This window comes from Pelobates fuscus, chromosome 5 (assembly GCF_036172605.1).
Source record: "Pelobates fuscus isolate aPelFus1 chromosome 5, aPelFus1.pri, whole genome shotgun sequence".
NCBI lineage: Eukaryota > Metazoa > Chordata > Amphibia > Anura > Pelobatidae > Pelobates > Pelobates fuscus.
In genome coordinates, this window is record NC_086321.1 from 386,721,812 (window position 1) to 386,734,692 (window position 12,881).

Here is a 12,881-nt window from a genome sequence, read left to right on the forward strand (position 1 = left end):
TGGGAAAGGTAGTGTGACTGCAGGAGACGTTGGATGGGAAAGGTAGTGTGACTGCAGGCGATGTGGGATGGGAACGGTATTGTGACTGCAGGAGACGTGGGATGGGAAAGGTAGTGTGACTGCAGGAGACATGGGATGTGAAAGGTAGTGTTATTGCAGGAGACTTTGGATGGGAAAGGTAGTGTGACTGCAGGAGACATGGGATAGGAGAGGTAGTGTGACTGCAGGAGATGTGGGATGGGAAAGGTATTGTGACTGCAGAAGACGTTGGATGGGAAAGGTAGTGTGATTGATGGAGACTTTGGATGGGAAAGGTAGTGTGACTGCAGGAGACGTGGGATGGGAATGTTAGTGTGACTGCAGGAGACGTGGGATGGGAAAGGTAGTGTGACTGCAGGAGACGTGGGATGGGAACGGTAGTGTGACTGCAGGAGACATGGGATGGGAAAGATAGTGTGACTGCAGGCGACGTGGGATGGGAACGGTAGTGTGACTGCAAGAGACGTGGGATGGGAAAGGTAGTGTGACTGCAGGAGACGTGGGATGGGAAAGGTAGTGTGACTGCAGGAGACGTGAGATGGGAAAGGTAGTGTGACTGCAGGAGACGTGAGATGGGAAAGGTAGTGTGACTGCAGGCGACGTGGGATGGGAAAGGTAGTGTGACTGCAGGAGACGTGGGATGGGAAAGGTAGTGTGACTGCAGGAGACGTGGGATGGGAAAGGTAGTGTGACTGCAGGAGACGTGAGATGGGAAAGGTAGTGTGACTGCAGGCGACATGGGATGGGAAAGGTAGTGTGACTGCAGGAGACGTGGGATGGGAAAGGTAGTGTGACTGCAGGAGACGTTGGATGGGAAAGGTAGTGTGACTGCAGGAGACGTTGGATGGGAAAGGTAGTGTGACTGCAGGAGACGTGAGATGGGAAAGGTAGTGTGACTGCAGGCGACGTGGGATGGGAAAGGTAGTGTGACTGCAGGAGACGTGGGATGGAAAAAGTAGTGTGACTGCAGGAGACGTGGGATGGGAAAGGTAGTGTGACTGCAAGAGACGTGGGATGGGAAAGGTAGTGTGACTGCAGGAGACATGGGATGGAAAAAGTAGTGTGACTGCAGGAGAAGTGGGATGGGAAAGGTAGTGTGACTGCAAGAGACAAGGGATGGGAAAGGTAGTGTGACTGCAGGAGACGTGGGATGGGAAAGGTAGTGTGACTGCAGGAGACGTCGGATGGGAAAGGTAGTGTGACTGCAGGCAGCGTGGGATGGGAACGGTAGTGTGACTGCAGGAGACGTGGGATGGGAAAGGTAGTGTGACTGCAGGAGACGTGGGATGTGAAAGGTAGTGATATTGCAGGAGACTTTGGATGGGAAAGGTAGTGTGACTGCAGGAGACGTGGGATGGGAAAGGTAGTGTGACTGCAGGAGACGTTGGATGGGAAAGGTAGTGTGACTGCAGGAGACGTTGGATGGGAAAGGTAGTGTGACTGCAGGAGACGTGAGATGGGAAAGGTAGTGTGACTGCAGGCGACGTGGGATGGGAAAGGTAGTGTGACTGCAGGAGACGTGGGATGGAAAAAGTAGTGTGACTGCAGGAGACGTGGGATGGGAAAGGTAGTGTGACTGCAAGAGACGTGGGATGGGAAAGGTAGTGTGACTGCAGGAGACATGGGATGGAAAAAGTAGTGTGACTGCAGGAGACGTCGGATGGGAAAGGTAGTGTGACTGCAGGCGGCGTGGGATGGGAACGGTAGTGTGACTGCAGGAGACTTTGGATGGGAAAGGTAGTGTGACTGCAGGAGACGTGGGATGGGAAAGGTAGTGTGACTGCAGGAGACGTTGGATGGGAAAGTTAGTGTGACTGCAGGAGACGTGGGATGGGAACGGTAGTGTGACTGCAGGAGACGTGGGATGGGAAAGGTAATGTGACTGCAGGAGACGTTGGATGGGAAAGGTAGTGTGATTGCAGGAGACTTTGGATGGGAAAGGTAGTGTGACTGCAGGAGACGTGGGATAGGAGAGGTAGTGTGACTGCAGGAGACGTGGGATGGGAACGTTAGTGTGACTGCAGGAGACGTGGGATGGGAAAGGTAGTGTGACTAAAGGAGACATGGGATGGGAACGGTAGTGTGACTGCAGGAGACATGGGATGGGAAAGGTAATGTGACTGCAGGAGACGTGGGATGGGAAAGGTAGTGTGACTGCAGGAGACGTGGGATGGGAACGGTAGTGTGACTGCAGCAGACATGGGATGGAAAAAGTAGTGTGACTGCAGGAGACGTGGGATGGGAAGGTAGTGTGACTGCAAGAGACGTGGGATGGGAAAGGTAGTGTGACTGCAGGAGACGTGGGATGGGAAAGGTAGTGTGACTGCAGGAGACGTGGGATGGGAAAGGTAGTGTGACTGCAGGAGACGTTGGATGGGAAAGGTAGTGTGACTGCAGGCGACGTGGGATGGGAAAGGTAGTGTTATTGCAGGAGACTTTGGATGGGAAAGGTAGTGTGACTGCAGGAGACGTGGGATGGGAAAGGTAATGTGACTGCAGGAGACGTTGGATGGGAAAGGTAGTGTGACTGCAGGAGACGTGGAATGGGAACGGTAGTGTGACTGCAGGAGACGTGGGATGGGAAAGGCATTGTGACTGCAGGAGACGTTGGATGGGAAAGGTAGTGTGATTGCAGGAGACTTTGGATGGGAAAGGTAGTGTGATTGCAGGAGACTTTGGATGGGAAAGGTAGTGTGACTGCAGGAGATGTGGGATGGGAACGGTAGTGTGACTGCAGGAGACATGGGATGGGAGAGGTAATGTGACTGCAGGAGACGTGGGATGGGAAAGGTAGTGTGACTGCAAGAGACGTGGGATGGGAAAGGTAGTGTGACTGCAGGAGACGTTGGATGGGAAAGGTAGTGTGACTGCAGGCGATGTGGGATGGGAACGGTATTGTGACTGCAGGAGACGTGGGATGGGAAAGGTAGTGTGACTGCAGGAGACATGGGATGTGAAAGGTAGTGTTATTGCAGGAGACTTTGGATGGGAAAGGTAGTGTGACTGCAGGAGACATGGGATAGGAGAGGTAGTGTGACTGCAGGAGATGTGGGATGGGAAAGGTATTGTGACTGCAGAAGACGTTGGATGGGAAAGGTAGTGTGATTGATGGAGACTTTGGATGGGAAAGGTAGTGTGACTGCAGGAGACGTGGGATGGGAATGTTAGTGTGACTGCAGGAGACGTGGGATGGGAAAGGTAGTGTGACTGCAGGAGACGTGGGATGGGAACGGTAGTGTGACTGCAGGAGACATGGGATGGGAAAGATAGTGTGACTGCAGGCGACGTGGGATGGGAACGGTAGTGTGACTGCAAGAGACGTGGGATGGGAAAGGTAGTGTGACTGCAGGAGACGTGGGATGGGAAAGGTAGTGTGACTGCAGGAGACGTCGGATGGGAAAGGTAGTGTGACTGCAGGCGACGTGGGATGGGAACGGTAGTGTGACTGCAGGAGACGTGGGATGTGAAAGGTAGTGTTATTGCAGGAGACTTTGGATGGGAAAGGTAGTGTGACTGCAGGAGACGTGGGATGGGAAAGGTAGTGTGACTGCAGGAGACATGGGATGTGAAAGGTAGTGTTATTGCAGGAGACTTTGGATGGGAAAGGTAGTGTGACTGCAGGAGACATGGGATAGGAGAGGTAGTGTGACTGCAGGAGATGTGGGATGGGAAAGGTATTGTGACTGCAGAAGACGTTGGATGGGAAAGGTAGTGTGATTGATGGAGACTTTGGATGGGAAAGGTAGTGTGACTGCAGGAGACGTGGGATGGGAATGTTAGTGTGACTGCAGGAGACGTGGGATGGGAAAGGTAGTGTGACTGCAGGAGACGTGGGATGGGAACGGTAGTGTGACTGCAGGAGACATGGGATGGGAAAGATAGTGTGACTGCAGGCGACGTGGGATGGGAACGGTAGTGTGACTGCAAGAGACGTGGGATGGGAAAGGTAGTGTGACTGCAGGAGATGTGGGATGGGAAAGGTAGTGTGACTGCAGGAGACGTCGGATGGGAAAGGTAGTGTGACTGCAGGCGACGTGGGATGGGAACGGTAGTGTGACTGCAGGAGACGTGGGATGTGAAAGGTAGTGTTATTGCAGGAGACTTTGGATGGGAAAGGTAGTGTGACTGCAGGAGACGTGGGATGGGAAAGGTAGTGTGACTGCAGGAGACGTGGGATGGGAACGGTAGTGTGACTGCAGGAGACGTGGGATGGGAAAGGTATTGTGACTGCAGGAGACGTTGGATGGGAAAGGTAGTGTGATTGCAGGAGACTTTGTATGGGAAAGGTAGTGTGACTGCAGGAGACGTGGGATAGGAGAGGTAGTGTGACTGCAGGAGACGTGGGATGGGAACGTTAGTGTGACTGCAGGAGACGTGGGATGGGAAAGGTAGTGTGACTGCAGGAGACGTGGGATGGGAAAGGTAATGTGACTGCAGGAGACGTGGGATGGGAAAGGTAGTGAGACTGCAGGAGACGTGGGATGGGAACGGTAGTGTGACTGCAGGAGACATGGGATGGGAAAGGTAATGTAACTGCAGGAGACGTGGGATGGGAAAGGTAGTGAGACTGCAGGAGACGTGGGATGGGAACGGTAGTGTGACTGCAGGAGACATGGGATGGGAACGGTAGTGTGACTGCAGGAGACATGGGATGGAAAAAGTAGTGTGACTGCAGGAGACGTGGGATGGGAAGGTAGTGTGACTGCAAGAGACGTGGGATGGGAAAGGTAGTGTGACTGCAGGAGACGTGGGATGGGAAAGGTAGTGTGACTGCAGGAGACGTTGGATGGGAAAGGTAGTGTGACTGCAGGCGACGTGGGATGGGAAAGGTAGTGTGACTGCAGGAGACGTGGGATGGGAACGGTAGTGTTATTGCAGGAGACTTTGGATGGGAAAGGTAGTGTGACTGCAGGAGACGTGGGATGGGAAAGGTAATGTGACTGCAGGAGACGTTGGATGGGAAAGTTAGTGTGACTGCAGGAGACGTGGGATGGGAACGGTAGTGTGACCGCAGGAGACGTGGGATGGGAAAGGTAGTGTGACTGCAGGAGACATGGGATAGGAGAGGTAGTGTGACTGCAGGAGATGTGGGATGGGAACGGTAGTGTGACTGCAGGAGACATGGGATGGGAGAGGTAATGTGACTGCAGGAGACGCAGTGGCGGATCCAGAGCCTGATCTCGGGAGGGGCACTTGTAGATTATTTAAATAAATAATCCAGACACAATAACCACTACAGCTCAGTGTAGTGGTTATAGTGCCAATAATGCCAAGACCCCCCCCCCCCCCAGAGTAAGTAGTCAAACTGTTTAAGAACTGTTTGACAACTTACCTGAGGTCCTCTGGGAAATGGGGCTGTAGTAGGGCAGAGGAGCAGTGGTATGTGTGAGTGGTGCAATGTGTGAGGGGTGCAGTGTGTGTGTGTGTGAGGGGGACAGTGTATTAGCAGTGTGTGTGTGAAGGTTGCAGTGTGTACGTGAGGGCGGCAGTATATGTCAGGGGTGCAGTGTGTGTGGATCAGTATGTGTGTGTGTGACAGTTACAGTGTGTGTATTGCAGTGTATGTGTGGGGCAATGTATGTGTGTGGGGGCAGTGTGTGTATGTAGGGGCAATGTGTGTGTATGGGGGGCAGTGTATGTGTATATGGGGGCAATGTGTTTATGAGGGGCAGGGGCAATGTGTGTGTGTATGGGGGGCAGGGGCAATGTGTGTGTGTATGGGGGGCAGGGGCAATGTGTGTGTGTGTATGGGGGGCAGGGGCAATGTGTGTGTGTATGGGGGGCTGGGGCAATGTGTGTGTATATGGGGGGCAGGGGCAATGTGTGTGTGTGTATGGGGGGCAGGGGCAATGTGTGTGCGTATGGGGGGCAGGGGCAATGTGTGTGTGTATGGGGGGCAGGGGCAATGTGTGTGCGTATGGGGGGCAGGGGCAATGTGTGTGCGTATGGGGGCAGGGGCAATGTGTGTGCGTATGGGGGGCAGGGGCAATGTGTGTGTGTATAGGGGGCAGGGGCAATGTGTGTGTGTATAGGGGGCAGGGGCAATGTGTGTGTGTATGGGGGGCAAGGGCAATGTGTGTGTGTATGGGGGGCAGGGGCAATGTGTGTGTATGGGGGCAGGGGCAATGTGTGTGTATGGGGGGCAGGGGCAATGTGTGTGTATGGGGGGCAGGGGCAATGTGTGTGTGTATGGGGGGCAGGGGCAATGTGTGTGCGTATGGGGGGCAGGGGCAATGTGTGTGCGTATGGGGGCAGGGGCAATGTGTGCGCGTATGGGGGGCAGGGGCAATGTGTGTGTGTGTATGTGTGTGATAAGAAGGATTTTTTTTTTTAATGTGTGTGTTTTTTTTTTTGTTTAATTAAATAAATGTTATGCCCCCCCTCCCTTCTTACCTTTACTGGGAGGAGGGGGGACATCTTTCTTTCCCTGGTGGTCCCAGTGGTAGGACTGAACTCTAGCCCGCGCTCCAGGGCTAGAGTTCACTCTCGCGAGATTTGGAGCGTTGCCGTGGTAACCGCGTGGTAACCGCGGCAACGCTCCAAATCTCGCGAGAGGAGGACCCGGAGGAGCTGCTGGTAACAGCTCCCGGGTCCTCTCTCCCTCCCCTGCCGGTCGGCTGTCAGTAATGTGCCTGCAGACCGGGGAGGGAGATCACTGATCTCTGAATAGCCGGCAGGGGAAAATCTCGGGGGGGGCAATTGCCCCGTTGCCCCCCCCCTGGATCCGCCACTGAGGAGACGTGGGATGGGAAAGGTAGTGTGACTGCAGGAGACGTGGGATGGGAAAGGTAGTGTGACTGCAAGAGACGTGGGATGGGAAAGGTAGTGTGACTGCAGGAGACGTTGGATGGGAAAGGTAGTGTGACTGCAGGAGACGTTGGATGGGAAAGGTAGTGTGACTGCAGGCGATGTGGGATGGGAACGGTATTGTGACTGCAGGAGACGTGGGATGGGAAAGGTAGTGTGACTGCAGGAGACATGGGATGTGAAAGGTAGTGTTATTGCAGGAGACTTTGGATTGGAAAGGTAGTGTGACTGCAGGAGACATGGGATAGGAGAGGTAGTGTGACTGCAGGAGATGTGGGATAGGAAAGGTATTGTGACTGCAGAAGACATTGGATGGGAAAGGTAGTGTGATTGATGGAGACTTTGGATGGGAAAGGTAGTGTGACTGCAGGAGACGTGGGATGGGAATGTTAGTGTGACTGCAGGAGACGTGGGATGGGAACGGTAGTGTGACTGCAGGAGACATGGGATGGGAAAGATAGTGTGACTGCAGGCGACGTGGGATGGGAACGGTAGTGTGCAGGAGACGTGAGATGGGAAAGGTAGTGTGACTGCAGGAGACGTGGGATGTGAAAGATAGTGTTATAGCAGGAGACTTTGGATGGGAAAGGTAGTGTGACTGCAGGAGACGTGGGATAGGAGAGGTAGTGTGACAGCAGGAGACGTGGGATGGGAAAGGTAGTGTGACTGCAGGAGACGTTGGATGGGAAAGGTAGTGTGACTGCAGGAGACGTGGGATAGGAACGGTAGTGTGACTGCAGGAGACGTGGGATGGGAAAGGTAGTGTGACTGCAACAGATGAACAGGAATAGTATGAGTAAAGCACATGGATGGCTGATGAAGGGACATGATGACAGGTGAGAGAGGACATGCACGTACGGTATATACATGGTTTATGTTACTCTTTTTATAAACTTGATTGAGTTTGCTGTATTGGACCCCTAAGTCCTGTTTGGTATTGTGTTTTCGTTCTTCCAGTTGACACGGTTTTTAGGTGTACCAGGGCACCCTTAGGAGACTGAGTCAAAATGTTATGTCACACCTTTCTCCTGTAAATTCTGCATGCTCCATGTATAGTTCTCCTCCTTTCTTGTAGGAATTGAGCAATAAAGACAACAGCAGATTGTCATTTTGTTCCACGAGATCGGAAAACTTAAATGCAAGTACTGGTATTGCAGTGGATGAGATGTGTTTGTAGTGTATCGTCCGGTGCATTGGTAGATTTCCTAAACTGAGCTGGAGACGTACAATTAAAACGAAATCTGGAGATTTGGACAAAACCCTGCCGGACCTGCCGTATCGAAAATAATAAATCCTAATATGTACATCCAGGCAATCGAATGATGTCCATAGACCTGCACCTTTTCCACGTTGCACACCTTGGCTGTTACGTTGTGTTTCCAGTGTTGGGAGCTCTTAATGAGAAAGCTCTAGCTGGAATGATGATCCTTCGAAAAAACTGCCGTTGTCCAACCTGTAACAGAACACAGTATACATTAATTTATTTCACTTTTTACAAACAATGCATTTATCTCGCGGAGTTTATGTAGATAATTAACGTTACAATGACCTTTAGACAGAATCGGGTGAAGAACACAAGTATTATCTAATGGGGGTAAGCGCACAAACCTTTTTTTTTTTCTTTAAACTTAAAAGGAGATTGGTCACATCCATTGATATGTAATATTCTGATTACTTAGCTATAGTGATGTCCCGAACTGTTCACCATGAACCGTTCGCCGGCGAACATAGCTTGTTTGTGGCGAACGCGGCGGGCGAACATATGCGATGGTCGGTCCGCCCCCTATTCGTCATCATTGAGTAAACTTTGACCCTGTACCTCACAGTCAGCAGACACATTCCAGCCAATCAGCAGCAGCCCCTCCCTCCCAGACCCTCCCACCTCCATGACGAATAGGGGGCGGACCGACCATCGCATATGTTCACCCGTCGCGTTCGCCACGAACAAGCTATGTTCGCTGGCGAATGCTTCCTGGCGAACAGTTCGGGACATCACTACTTAGCTACTAAATAAGCGCCTCCATTGCTTCAACGCTTTCCTATGGTGAAGGCCTAATACGCGTGCGGTGCTTGTTGTGCATTAGGGTTTCCGATTAGCGCTGGCGATGGATGAGGCTTAGACAGAGAGACTGGAATAAGGAAAGGGAGAAAAGGGTTTAACCCTATAACTGCTGGGGGTGGAGGGGGAAAGGGGGTCAGAAGGACAATGTTAGGAATACAGCTTTGAATTCCTAACACTATAGTGCTCCTTTAACCCCTTAAGGACCAAACTTCTGGAATAAAAGGGAATCATGACATGTCACACATGTCATGTGTCCTTAAGGGGTTAAGGAGTGAAAAACCTTAGATATGTCGTATACCTACTTCCATGCTAGGTACAATGATTATAATCACCAGAACAACTACATTAAGCTGTAGGTGTTCTGGAGACTATAGTGTCCCTTTAAAAATAAATATATTTTTAGGTGATCATAATTGGAGTACATACTATGACTCCCCCCATCTTAGGAATCACTCCAGTTTGCTAGTGCTAGGTAAACACACAAGTGTGATTAAGCTGCCCGCTGTATTAAAGCATTAAGTCCTCCTGGGGCCAGACCCCCGCTTGACCCCCAAAAGCCAGTCCCAGCCTGCTGCCAGAGCAATATGTGGCACAGTGAGCGCTCAAGTAAACATAGTCCGCTGGACCCCCCCAACATGAGTCTGCAGATCACTGTCCACCTAAACTCCCACATATTCCCAACGCCGGCCATACTCTTGGTACAGGTGCATGGCACCTCCAGCCACCAAGGGTCCACAAAGTCCGCTCCTACAGGACTCTCAGCACTAAGGACATTCCACTCTGAACCCCTGCAGAACCCACAGGTCGAAGCTTCCACATTTCAGGCCAGTACCCTCTGCGGATATAGGAGCAACAAAACACAACTTCTCATCAGGTAGTTCCATCAGACAAATTTGTGGGCGTATCTTCAGCAGAGAAATTGGGGGGTGGACATTAAACAGGGAGAAGCTGCTATCTCTCTGTAGTTGTGTCTCAGGTCGCGGTCTAGACTCCAGCCTATGGACCAGGATAAACCCCACCGGCAGGGGGAAAGCTGGGCCAGGCCCTGACCTGCCTTGATACTCTAGCAAAGCATTTTTTTAGTCATTAGCATTTCCTTGCTTATAAAAGCGCAGCAGCATTCAGCCTGTCAGGGCTCAAAAGCTGGAGCCTTGTGCATCAGTAGGCCCGAAGTGGCAGCAGCTCCAGTTTCTCAGTGCTTTTGGTTGCAAACCGAGATTGATAAAAAGCAAAGGGGTTCCTCTGCTTTGATTGATCGGTTTCTCGGGTACAAATGTGTTATATGTGCCTGCAAGTGGCCCTTTGTAGGGGCCCACGGTACGATGGCAGCAGCTTAACTCGTCGGACCCGCCCTCAAGTTGTATATATATATATATATATATTTTTATTATTTATTTTTGTATTGACATAAATGTACAGACATTTGTCAGGTAACAATATTCAAAATACAACGTAAACATTTTGTGAACATCTGTCACATAAAATTATACGTTGGGCATTGCCCAGTCATGCTAAGTGTGTGCGTTTCGTATCTGTCGTTATGGTTGCTTTATGATGGTTGTGACGGACCGCTGGCACTCCGAACGAGTACCTCCGCCAATCGATGCTCCTAGCGCTTGCCGAGGACTCCGAGCACTCCAACCGACACCATCAGCACTGCGGACCCCACTTCCAGCGATGCAGCTGCGCCGGGGTCTCGCCGTCTCTCACCCACCCTGGATCCACGACCAGGATCCAGCTCCCAGTGGGTGAACCTCTCCTAAATCCAGAGAGCGTAGGAGGAACAAATCAAGCTCTTACAAGAGCTTACTCTGGGGAGTAAGTGATTATAGCAATCCCCAGAGTGTAGGTATCCCTTCCCCCAAGCATGAGCCAAGGCTTCAAGAAAGGTGCAAGTAGGTCTGGTTTATTGAAGGCTACCTACCCAGTATTTATGCAAGTGGACACTCCCCTAGGGGACCTGATGAAACAATGGGACACATATAGGATATTAGCCAATCACAGACAATACAAACAAAACACTCCCACAGTGACATCACAATCCCTCCTCTCTATCCTGGAGATAATTGGGAAGTAATCAAATTATCTCCCAGGTCAGCGGCAAGACTCTATTAACCATATGGTTACAAAAAGACATAAAATTACACAATGTTACAATCACTCCACATAAAACATATACATGCAACATATCCCCAGATAGCTTAGATCTGAGCGCACATTATTACCGAATGGCGCTCAGATCACATACATACAGTTCAATCGCCATGGAGCCAAAGTCTTTTCCATAGTCTTTCGTTACACGAATAGGCTCCATGGCCTAGCGATCTGGGGTAGCACTACTCACATACTGAAAGTCCCGAACGCCCTGGCAGAAATACACAAACAAACCTTTCTGCAGGGTAAAATACAGCTATCAGCACAGGGGCCATAGTCGGAAGGCAGGAGGCTAGCCAGTAGTCCCCTCCAGGCACAAGTGGCGAAGGGCACTTTGTCACACTGGTCAATACTTTTTTTGTTTAATCTAACAGATTCCCTTATACCCATTTGGCTACTTTGACTCTCCCTGCTATATAAGTTCCCTAGATTGTTCAGTTTATTTTATTGGTTTGGTAAATCATTCATTTACCGAACGGAGACCACCCTGTGTAACAATTAGAATATGGAACACTGAGTAAATATACGAAAACCGCAAGTTAATTGAGTGCTCCTAGGTGGCCGCCATTTCGGCATACGAATGCACATGGTGAGAACAAAGGATGGTGGCCATCTTAAAGTCCCGAACGCGGCCAGCGGGACTTAGTCATTGAGTGCCTGGAACTGTTTTGGGCATGGCACTCGCACGAACACCCAATCCCCATGGAAGTCCCATACGAACGGTTTCCCCACACAGTAGAAGAATGGCATTCGGGTGTTTCAAACAGATGAACGAGGGGAGCACTCTGCATGAATCAGCTTTATTCCATCACAGGTGGTTTTCGTATAAATTAATCTGAACTGAGACCTGCTCTTGTTACCAAATCTGTGGAACTCTGGATCGGATACAGCCGCTTAGCGAGCCAGTCAACCTTCCACACGATGCGACACAAAAACTACAGAACTGATTTTCTTGCAATTTGGATATGTTGCTCCCATCACCCTCAGCTACCCAGGGATATGGTTTTATTATGCATAACATATATTTCTGAAAATTGTAACTTTTCTGGCCAGAAGATAATTGAGTTTAGTATGTTGCTTAAACTCAATTATCAGACTGGAGCAATTTAAATGGAGTCCAAGAGAAATGGGATTATTTAAAAGTTGCACTACTGAAGGCAACATAAAACTTGCATTAGGCTTGTCAGTAAAAGCAAAAAATTCAAGAAACCACCGTGGTACTCCGCAGATGTGGCCAAAATAGTAAAAAAAACAAAAAGTTAGCATTTAGTAAAAAACAAGGATTAGTTAGATTAAAAACAAAAGAAGGAAGGTATGTAGAAGAGGATAAAGGTCTAGCTGACTGCCTCAATGAATATTTTTGTTCGGTATTTACATATGAAAATGAAGGAAAGGGACCTCAGTTAAGAAAAAGGATAAATGAGTCATTTATTACACGTGAGTTTACAGAGGAAGAGGTTCTATTTCAACTATCAAAAGTAAAGACAAATAAGTCAATGGGACCTGATGGAATACACCCAAAGCTATTAAAAGAGCTTAGTAGTGTACTAGCAAAACCATTAACAGATTTATTTAACCAATCATTGATAACAGGAGTAGTCCCAGAAGATTGGAAGTTGGCGAATGTTGTGCCCATTCACAAGAAAGGTAATAGAGAGGAGTCGGGCAACTATAGGCCAGTAAGCCTTACTTCAGCAGTGGGGAAAGTGATGGAAACCATGTTAAAGGATAGGATTGTTGAACATCTAAAAACACATGGATTTCAAGATCAGAAACAACATGGGTTTACTTCAGGGAGATCATGGCAAACTAATCTTAT

At 49.9% G+C, this 12,881-nt stretch overlaps 1 long non-coding RNA gene across 1 annotated transcript in view; it reads right to left on the reverse strand.

Moving 5' to 3' along the window:
* Positions 1–7,853: 7,853 nt before the first annotated feature.
* Positions 7,854–12,881, reverse strand: part of LOC134611982 (uncharacterized) — a 260,146-nt gene continuing 255,118 nt past the window's right edge. The window contains exon 3 of the long non-coding RNA XR_010090922.1: positions 7,854–8,299. This is a non-coding gene — a long non-coding RNA (uncharacterized LOC134611982). The remainder of the gene's footprint in view (positions 8,300–12,881) is intronic.